Here is a 9,724-nt window from a genome sequence, read left to right on the forward strand (position 1 = left end):
GGAGACAGAATTGGGCTGAGACACAGGAGGAGGTGGCAGTGGAGTAGGGACCGACGAACCATGACAGTCTGGGGTATCTTGCTTGCACAGCCCTCCAGGAACACGCGTGGGACCTGAGCTGACACTCTGATCACCCCCTTTTTTGTTGGGTGGTCTCTGGGAATGAGATAATAAAAATATTACCACTACCTGCTACATTTCCTGAAAGTTTCTTTGCCAAACTTCCAGCATTTTCTTTTTCTTTCCAGATTCTTAAGCAATCTCACTGGCCTTTAGGGGTTTATGTTAGTAACATGGAAATATGAAGACCATGAACATGGCCCCTCTTCATTTAATCAACCTTAGTTCTTTCTATCATACCTCGTGTTACATGGCTTTGTGGGGTTTTTGCTTGTTTTTGCTTACTTAAAAATATTTAATTGACAAAAACTGTTTATATTCAAGGTGTACAACATGATGATTTGATATGTGTATACACTGTGTAATGATTACCACAGTCAAATTGATTAACACATTTATCATCCATCACCATCCATAGTTACCATAGGGGTGGTGAGGACACTTAAAATCTGCTCTCTTATCAAATTTCAATAATACAATGTTATTGACTATGGTCACTATATTGAACATTAGATCCCCAGAGCTTATACATCCTATAAGTGAAAGTTTGTACACCAATGCTGACACTGAGGTGGGAGGATCACTTGAGCTGTTCTCTGTTTTGGACATGTTCCTGCTCATTAATTTCCCCTAAGACGAGGTACTCAGAACTGGATGCAGGACTCTAGGTGTGGTCTGGCTTTGCAGAGTAGGTGGCATGTTACCTTCCTCTGTCTAGATATTTTACTTCTGTAAGGAAGCCTCAATGTCACGTTGGCTTTTCTGGAAGCCGTGTTAACTGACATGACATGCCTTTTGATTACTATCAGCAAAAACCCCTGAAACATTTTCACAAATGCTACTGCTACTCCACTTTCTCCTGGAGTCATTTGAAGTTCAAATTTGGGGCCCAATTGTGATACATCACCTTTAGCCCCGGTAAAATACACTTTGTGGATTTTGGCTTCTCACACCAGGTGATCAAGATCTTTTTGGAAACTAATTGCCCTCTTCTGTCATCCAGTCTAGCACACAGAGCCTTGCACCATTCATAAACTAACTGGGCTACTTTTTATATTTTCTTCAAAGATCATCAACAAAAATGTCGAACAGGATAGCACCAAGAATAGAACCTTATATTGCATTGGGAATCTGTTCAGGTGACACTCAGCTGTTCATTTGTGCTGAGTACAGTCCTCCTGTCAGTATGGATGAGTGTGCTAGGGGAGTGGTCGTGGGCAGAGGGTGAAGAAGAGCCTACGTCTACTTACTCTTTTCCCTTGTGCTCCTCTCTCTCTCTTGTTTAGCTCTCCCACTGGATGCCTGTCACCTCCCAGTCCCCACCCCAAGATGGACCTTGAGAAGGGACAGGGCATGTGACAACAAGTGACATAAGATGAAGAAAAGAGGAGGGAAGGTGAATGCCTGTGACCAACCCTCAGACAGGTGAGTGGAGCAGCTATTGGGGGTGACTAGCAAAAGGATAGAAGTTGTCAATAAAGTAAGGCAATCGTACAACACATGCTGTCCATCTATCTTGTGCAAATGTGAGGATCAACCACTATATCATCAGTCTACAAATGCTTTAAATGTTTTTATTTAAAGTCCTGTTGGTGACGGGGAGAGGTGGCTCACCCCTGTAATCCTTGCATTTTGGGAGGCTGAAGCAGGAGGATCGCTTGAGCCCACGAGTTTGAGACCAGCCTGGGCAACATAGTGAAACCCCACCTCTACAAAAAATACAAACATTAGCCCAGCACAGTGATGTGTGCCTGTAGTCCCAGCTACTAGGGAGGCTGAGGTGAGAGGATTGCTTGAGCCCAGGAGATGGAGGCTTCAGTGAGCCATGATCATGTTGCTGCACTCTAGCCTGGGCTGCAGAGCAAGACCCTGTCTCAAAAAAAAAAAAAAAAAAAAAAAAAAAAGGTCCCAGGACCTGTTGGGGGTTGGGGGTGAGGGGAGGGATCTTAGAGGATGGGTCAATAGGTGCAGCAAATCACCACAGCACACGTATACCTATGTAACAAACCTGCACCTTCTGCACATATATCCCATTTTTTTGTTTGCTTGTTTGTTTGTTTTTTAGACGAAATAAAGAAAAAAAATAAGGTCCTGTTGACTTAAAAGCTGGGATGAACTTGTAGTGGGACCTGTGATCTGTTTCTACACTAGGATACAGTGCCTTGGGTCTAGGAAATATGGTAGTGCCCAAGATGTCAAGGTGGGCAGGCAGATCAGTCAGCAGGGGCTCCAGTGTAATGGCCTGCATTCAATACTGGTTGCATTTCCTAGAAGAATCCCTGGGGGAAACATTGCAGTTGGAGCATAAAGTAGGGGGCCCCTGAGAAAACCTCCAGGCTTCAAGTGACACTAGTCTGCTTTACCGGTTTACATGACTCAAGAGAAAGGTGTACATTGAGAGATAATCCCTGAGGCTGAATCTTAAAAGAAGAAAATCAACATCCACAGAAAATGGGGAAGGGCACAAGTATTTCTGTGGGCTTATATTCCGACATTTTTATCTGTAGGGGAAAAATGCTTTCTTAGAAAATGACTCAGCAGGGGGAAGTCTTGTCTCTACCTCTGTCTGGCTCTGTCCTTTGGGGTCCCTTCACTATCAAGTTCAACTGTGTGTCCCTGAGACTCCTCTGCCCCGGAGGACAGGAGACTCGAAAACGCTCTTCCTGGCCAATCTCTTTGCTCTGTGTCTGCCAGCCCCTAGCATCTCTCCTCTTTCCTGTAAGACCCTCTCCCTGTGCTGACTGTCTTCATAATACTTCAGGTATGTTGTCTCTTTACCTCTAGGAGGATAGCTTGATGACCTGTCTGCTCAGGCCAGCCCCATCTAGAGTCTCAGTGGCCCCAGTCATGTTGAGAAAGGTTCTTTCAGAGACAGACTCAAGATAGTAGTGTCAGAGGTCCCAAGCAAATGAAGGGCGGGGACAGTTGAGGGGGTGGAATAGGGACGGCAGCAGGGAACCAGATAGCATGCTGCTGAGAAGAAAAAAAGACATTGGTTTAGGTCAGGAAACAAAAAAAGGGAACTGAGTGGCTGTGAAAGGGTGGGGTTTGCTCAGACTGTCCTTCCTCTCTGGACTGTAAGAATATGTCTCCAGGGCCAGTGTCTGCTGCGATCGAGTCCCACCTTCCAAGTCCTGGCATCTCAATGCATCTGGGAAGCTACCTGCATTAAGTCAGGACTGAGGTGGGTCTGGGGTATGGCAGGGGCTAGGCAGCAGCAGCAATGTACCTTTCTTGGGACCCCTAAAAAACAGAGAGACAGCATGGCTGGTGCCATTTATCAGCTAGCAGAGGAGGCTGACGGAGGGTGGGAGTGTCATCAGCACAAGGGCCTGGCAGTCCTGTCTGGTGATTAGAGAGGCCGAAAAGGTCCTTTCTGACAAGAGCTGTGGGTGGGGTGAACAGGAAGAGAAAAATGTAACATGAGGTGACCATCCGAACAGGTAGCAAATGTTAGAAAGGGGTACCGCTGGCAAACTTAGTGGAAAAGTAATATTGCAGGGAGCAGTCAGATAAAAACAAGCTCTTCTGTCAAATAGTGCTTGAAGACTCAATAGGGATACATGGGTCAATGAAGCCCTTAGAAAAAGAAATACTAAGAGGCAGATTCTCTGAGAACATGGTAAAAGCTCATGCTCCACATTATGCAGTTGACCTTTGTGAGCTAGGGAAAGGCCTGGCTAGGCCAGGGTGTAGGCTCCCTGCTTTGAGCTGTACCAGGCCAAAGGTTGCCAGGATCAGAGCCGGCTTGTTGAAAGGACTGTGTGAAAGCTGTGCCAGCCTCGTGGTAACAATGAGTAAAAGACTGGGCCAGGAGAAAGCAGCCTCTGCCTCAGCCCGGACAGTGCGGCCAACCCCTGAGGTTCTGGCAAAGGTTTCTCCTCTTATCATTGCCCTCCATGTGCATGGTTTGCTTTTCTCTTGTCTTCATTATTTCTCCTTTCCTTTCCTCTTATCATTGCCCTACATGTGCATGGTTTGCTTTTCTCTTGTCTTCATTATTTCTCCTTTCCTTTCCTCCTCTCCAACCTCCTCCTCTTCCCACTCGTCCTCCTTTCTCTACCTGTATCCCTTCTTCACTATACCCTCCTCTGTTCTGTTGATTACCATAGACTCTGACATACAGTTAGCACTTAATAAATAGTTGCCGAATTACATTGACTTTTTCTTGCTCCTTTCTTCCCCTGCTCTTTTCCCTTTTTCTTTCCCTTTCCCTTTCCTCCTCCCTGCCTGCCTAGTACCTTCCCCATAAGGCGGTTGTGAGCAGCAAATGTGCAAATACATGTAAAGCATTTAGAACAGGGCCTGGCAATGGTAAGTGCTGGATCTCAGTATTTGCTATAATTTTTACTCTGCCTCAGACCTGCCAATGTCCCCCAGAGGGCCTACCTAGGGCAAATTATAGGACATTTAGAATAAAAGTGATTGGTGACCCCAATCAAGACATCCTTGGATGAGTTGCCCAGACTCCAAATGAAATTCCAATATCTTGGCCACCTAGCTCTCAAAGCTGAAAGTCTCTGTCTCATGCCATGCATGTCTAGAGGCAGGGCAGCAGCAAGGCCCAGCGGCTGTGGGGGGTCTACACAGCTCAGTGGCTGTCATCTTTGCTCATGGCAACCTAAAGCATTATACCCAAACAGTGTCCCTTAGGGCTTGCCGTATCTATTCTGATTTCTTTTATATTCAAACTATTTAAACTGCTTGCTTGTGTTGAAGTCCAAATTTCCATTGCATATGGCTGTTGATGTTTTTGTTTGGAATTCTTTTTTTTTTTTCTTTTGACACGGAGTTTTGCTTGTGTTGCCCAGGCTGGAGTGCAATGGCACGATCTTGGCTCACCACAACCTCCGCCTCCCGGGTTCAAGCGATTCTCCTGCCTCAGCCTCCCAAGTAGCTGGGATTACAGGCATGCGCCACCACGCTAATTTTGTATTTTTAGTAGAGACAGGGTTTCTCCATGTTGGTCAGGCTGGTCTTGAAATCCCAACCTCAGGTGATCTTTCGCCTGGGCCTCCCAAAGTGCTAGGATTACAGGCACGAGCCACCACAACCAATCTGGAATTCTTTGTAAACTCCTATGGTGTGAACTAATGTAACTTTCCATCCACTTATGGGGGATTGGTGCAATTTTAAATTATCAGTATGATTTGCTATTTCCATTCGAGCAAATTTCCTATAGTGTTTTCTTTCAGTGGACTGGACCCATATCAGGAAGTGACTTAGGTATAAAGGGAAGATATAGCTTTCAAAAACCAAAGTTTGGGTGTTCTCCAAAGAGTTATCAGATACCCCCTTCTACTCCCGCAATGATCTGATTGCTGAGATCTGATTGCTAACTACTGAAAATAAGGAAGAACTAGAATTTTCAGTGACACAGTGCTCAACAAGAAGCTAGAAAAGAGGCCTTGACATATTTGACTCCAAAGCTACTTGGTTATGCATGAAGCCATCTGGGGAGGGGAAGGAGGAGGGAGAACTCCTCTGAGGACCCTGAAACAATTGGGCCACGTGTGACTTTCAGTTTCTATGGAGATTCATGTGCAGTGGCTGAGGGTGATCTGAGAGCATTGGAAACCTAGAAGCTTTAATCCCAGGCTCTTCTATCTGCTCTTAGAAAGTTCTCACAAGATATCTTTAGGATTATATTGGTTATTTGAATCTCAAGGAGAAGCTGATCTCACTGCCCTACCTCCCTGAACTGAAAACAAACTGTAGTCTGTTAGCTCACCCTAGAAGAAGGAAATTCTAGGGTCAAGAGAAGTTAAGTTTTAGACAAGTTGGAGGTTGGAATATACTGGAGTTTAAGATCATTGACTCAATGAAAAAAAAAAAACAAAAAACAGACTTGTCTGCAGTAAAACCAGAGTTTTAAAAATGATTAGAAATGGACCAGAAAAGAGATGAGGATAATGAGAAAGAGGGTTCTCTAAAACTATTTGGAGCTGAAATTGGGACAATGTTTCTGGAAACTATTTTGGCAGTATGCATCAAAATGCAAAATGCACATACTTTTTTGACTCGGGAAATGATGCTTGTATAGAGATCCTAATAACATGGGAAAATAATTAGGAATAATGTTAAATAAGAATCTTAGATTTTTTTTGGAAAAAGGTACCTTGAATGGATGGATGGATAGATAGATAGATAGATACATACATACATACATACATAGATGTTACGAAAAATAGGTAAATTAACTGAATGTGCAATATGATCTCAAATATTATAAGAAACATGCACAGAAAAAAATGGAAGGAAATATGCCAAAATATTAATGCCTCTGGATGAGTTTATAATTGATTTTTTCTTTTTTATATCCCTGTACTTGACATATTTTCTACAATACGCATGTTTTATTTTACTATATTTTGTTTTGTTTTGAGATAAGGGTCTCCCTATGTTTCTCAGGCTGACCTTGAACTCTTGGGCTCAAGCGATCCTCCCACATCAGCCTCCTAAGTAGCTGGGACTACAGGTGCACACCACTGCACCCAGCTGCGTGTGTTATTTTGATATCGATGGAAAAAATAAATAAAATGTTTAAGCCAAGGAAAACAAAAACTAGGTTGAAAAAGAAGGCCAAAGGGGCACACAAGTCCAGAGTGAAAGACAGACACCCCAGCAGTCACCTTCAGAGCAGAGGGAAAATATTGAAAGTATTACCACCGATCTGATCTGGCACTGACTATAAACTTGCAGATTGGCTCTCTGGCTCTCCTTCCATCATCAGTTGGCCAGAATATATTGTCGCTAGTGCAAGACAAAAAGAGATGATGAATCACAGAGACCTAGAAGTTTCCAAAACCACAGAAGAAAATGTAAAATGCTAAAAACATAAGGCCAGGCGCAGTGGCTCAAGACTGTAATCCCAGCATTTTGGGAGGCCGCGGCAGGCGTCATGGTGTGTGGCTGTAATCCCAGCTACTCAGGAGGTTGAGGCACGAGAATTGCTTGAAACTGGGAGGTAGAGATTGCAGTGAGCCAAGATTGCACTACCGTACTGAAGCCTGGATGACAGAGCGAGACTCTGTCTCGAAAATAAATGAATAAATAAATAAATAAAACATGAACTGCTATGGAAGAACCAGAGAGTCCTACGGCCTCCTGTAAATGACTACAGCAGGAGAGTTTCCCTGGTCAGCATGCAGCCAGAAAATTGAGTTTGGCTTGATGCCTTCATCACAAATTTGGTCCCCTGTAGCCCTGACTATGAAGCTTATCATAAAATAATTAGGTTTCACTGGGGCCCGAACAAAAGCATCTTGGGAATTTAACAAGATTAATTAGGTTGCTTTGTTGCCGTGGTTATGATTTTTTTCTTTTTTCTTTTTTTTTTTTTTTTTTGAGATGGAGTCTCACTCTGTCACCCAGGCTGGAGTGCAGTGGCACAATTTCAGCTCACTGCAACCTCCGCCTCCTGGGTTCAAGTGATTCTCCTACCTCAGCCTCCTGAGAAGCTGGAATTACAGGCGCGCACCACCACGCCCGGCTAATTTTTGTATTTTTAGTAGAGACAGAGTTTCATCATGTTGGTCAGGCTGGCCTCGAACTCCTGACCATGTGGATCCACCTGCTTTGGCCTCCCAAAGTGCTGGGATTACAGGTGTGACCCACCATGCCTGGCCGGTTATGATATTTTAAAGAAGACTTCTCTTTTGGTCCCAAGGCCAAGGAATTCTCAATTGAAATCTCAGTTAGAACCTGAAGGATGCTTCTTGGGACTGGGAAGAGATTTTCTGTAGGCCAAATTTAGGCTCCCACTAGAGATAGTTGATAATTCTACCACATTTCATAGTGAAGCATCGGGAAGACAGGACTGAAAAGGCAAGAAGGAATGATGCAAAGTGCATAGTCCAACAGATAAGCTGGACCTGGGTTTGCCACTTTGTCTAAGTAACTGAGAATTCATTCTGAGATAAAAAAATCACAATCATGTTCACAGCAGCATGGTTTATCATTGAAAACAAACAACCTAAAGTCCATCAACAGGAGAATGAATAAATAAATTGGAAGGTATTAATCATATAGAATATTTTATGCATGTAAAAATGAATTAAAACATATGAAGTAGAACTACCCAGATAAATAAAGCCTAACATATTATATTGAGGGGAAAAAAGCAAGTTGCTGAAGAATGTGTACCATATATATATTATATAAATTTATATATATATAAATATATATATATAATTTTTTTTTTTTTTTTGCGACGGAGTTTCACTCTTGTTGCCCAGGTTGGAGTGCAATGGCATGATCTGGACTCACTGCAACCTCCGCCTGCCGGGTTCAAGCGATTCTCCCACCTCAGCCTCCTGAGTAGCTGGGAGAGTAGCATTGGCCCAGCTAGTTTTTGTATTTTTAGTAGAGACAGGATTTCACCATGTTGGTCAGGCTGGCTGCTCTCGAACTCCTGACCTTGCCGTCCACCCACCTCAGGCTCCCAAAGTGCTGGGATTACAGGTGTGAGCTACGGCACCTGGCCATATGTAAATTTTAAACATGTAAACCAATACTATATATCTTTTACAGATACTTACATCTGTAATAATAATATGAAAACATACTTAGGAATGATAAACCCCAAATTCAAGATATTGGTAATCTCTGAGGAGGGAGAAGACTAAGATTTTGGAGTACATAAAGGGGTCTTGATTATATAGATAGTATTTGAGTTCTTAACACCTGAGGCAATATGGCACAGTGTTAGGATTTTGTAGAGCTAAGCGGTGAGTCCATGATTGTAATGTTATAGACTCTGTACTTTCTGTTTGAAATATTTCATAATATAAAACAAAGTATATTTGAGGTCACGTGCAGCAGCTCACACCTATAATCCCCGCACTTTAGAAGACTGAGGCAAGAAGATCACTTGCATCCAGGAGTTTGGGACTAGCCTAGGCAACAAAGTGAGACCCGTGTCTCTAAAAAAAATTTAAAAATTAGCTGGGTGTGGTAGTGCACACCTGTAGTCCTAGCTACTTGAGAGGCTGAGGTAGGACTATCGCTTGAGCCTGGGAGGTGGAGGCTGCAGTGAGTGGTGATCCTGCCACTGCACTCCATCCTGGGAGACAGAGTGAGACCCTGTCTCAAAAAAATAGAAGGTATATTTGATCAAAGTTTTATATTCACAGTAAGCAATAAGAACCCTAGGGACAGAGAAGGGTGGATGTTCCACCTAAACACTGTGCTTTCATTCCATCAACAATGAAACATCCAGGAAAGGAAACAAGCGACTCTAGAAATTCACTAGTTAGACAGAATCTTCTTGGGCATGATTTTTTTTTTTTTTTTTTGGTGGGGGGTATATCTTCAAGAAAATCTCCAAAGAAATCTACCTTGGGGTTGTGACCAGCCTGGCCAACATGGTGAAATCCTGTCTCTACTAAAAACACAAAAAATTAGTTGGGTGCAGTAGCGCATGCCTGTAATCCCAGCTACTTGGCAGGCTGAGGCATGAGAATCGTTTGAGCCCAGGAGGCAGAGGTTGAAATGAGCCATAATCGTGCCACTGCACACTAGCCTGGGTGATAATATGAGATTCTGTCTCAAAAAAAAAAAAGGAAGAAAGAAGGAAGGAGAGAAAGAAAGAAAGAAAGAGAGA

General features: G+C 43.4%; 1 protein-coding gene across 3 annotated transcripts in view; it reads left to right on the forward strand.

Moving 5' to 3' along the window:
* The first annotated feature begins 3,141 nt into the window (after window positions 1-3,141).
* BTK (Bruton agammaglobulinemia tyrosine kinase) overlaps window positions 3,142-9,724 on the forward strand; it is a 38,465-nt gene continuing 31,882 nt past the window's right edge. For 2 of the 3 annotated variants that reach the window (XM_011954545.1, XM_011954543.1), the window contains exon 1: window positions 3,142-3,304. The gene's annotated coding sequence lies outside the window, so the exon portion shown is untranslated. The remainder of the gene's footprint in view (window positions 3,305-9,724) is intronic. The other variant, XM_011954544.1, reaches the window with a different exon arrangement.

This window comes from Colobus angolensis, unplaced genomic scaffold (genome assembly GCF_000951035.1).
Source record: "Colobus angolensis palliatus isolate OR3802 unplaced genomic scaffold, Cang.pa_1.0 Scaffold385, whole genome shotgun sequence".
NCBI classification, from domain to species: Eukaryota; Metazoa; Chordata; class Mammalia; order Primates; family Cercopithecidae; genus Colobus; species Colobus angolensis.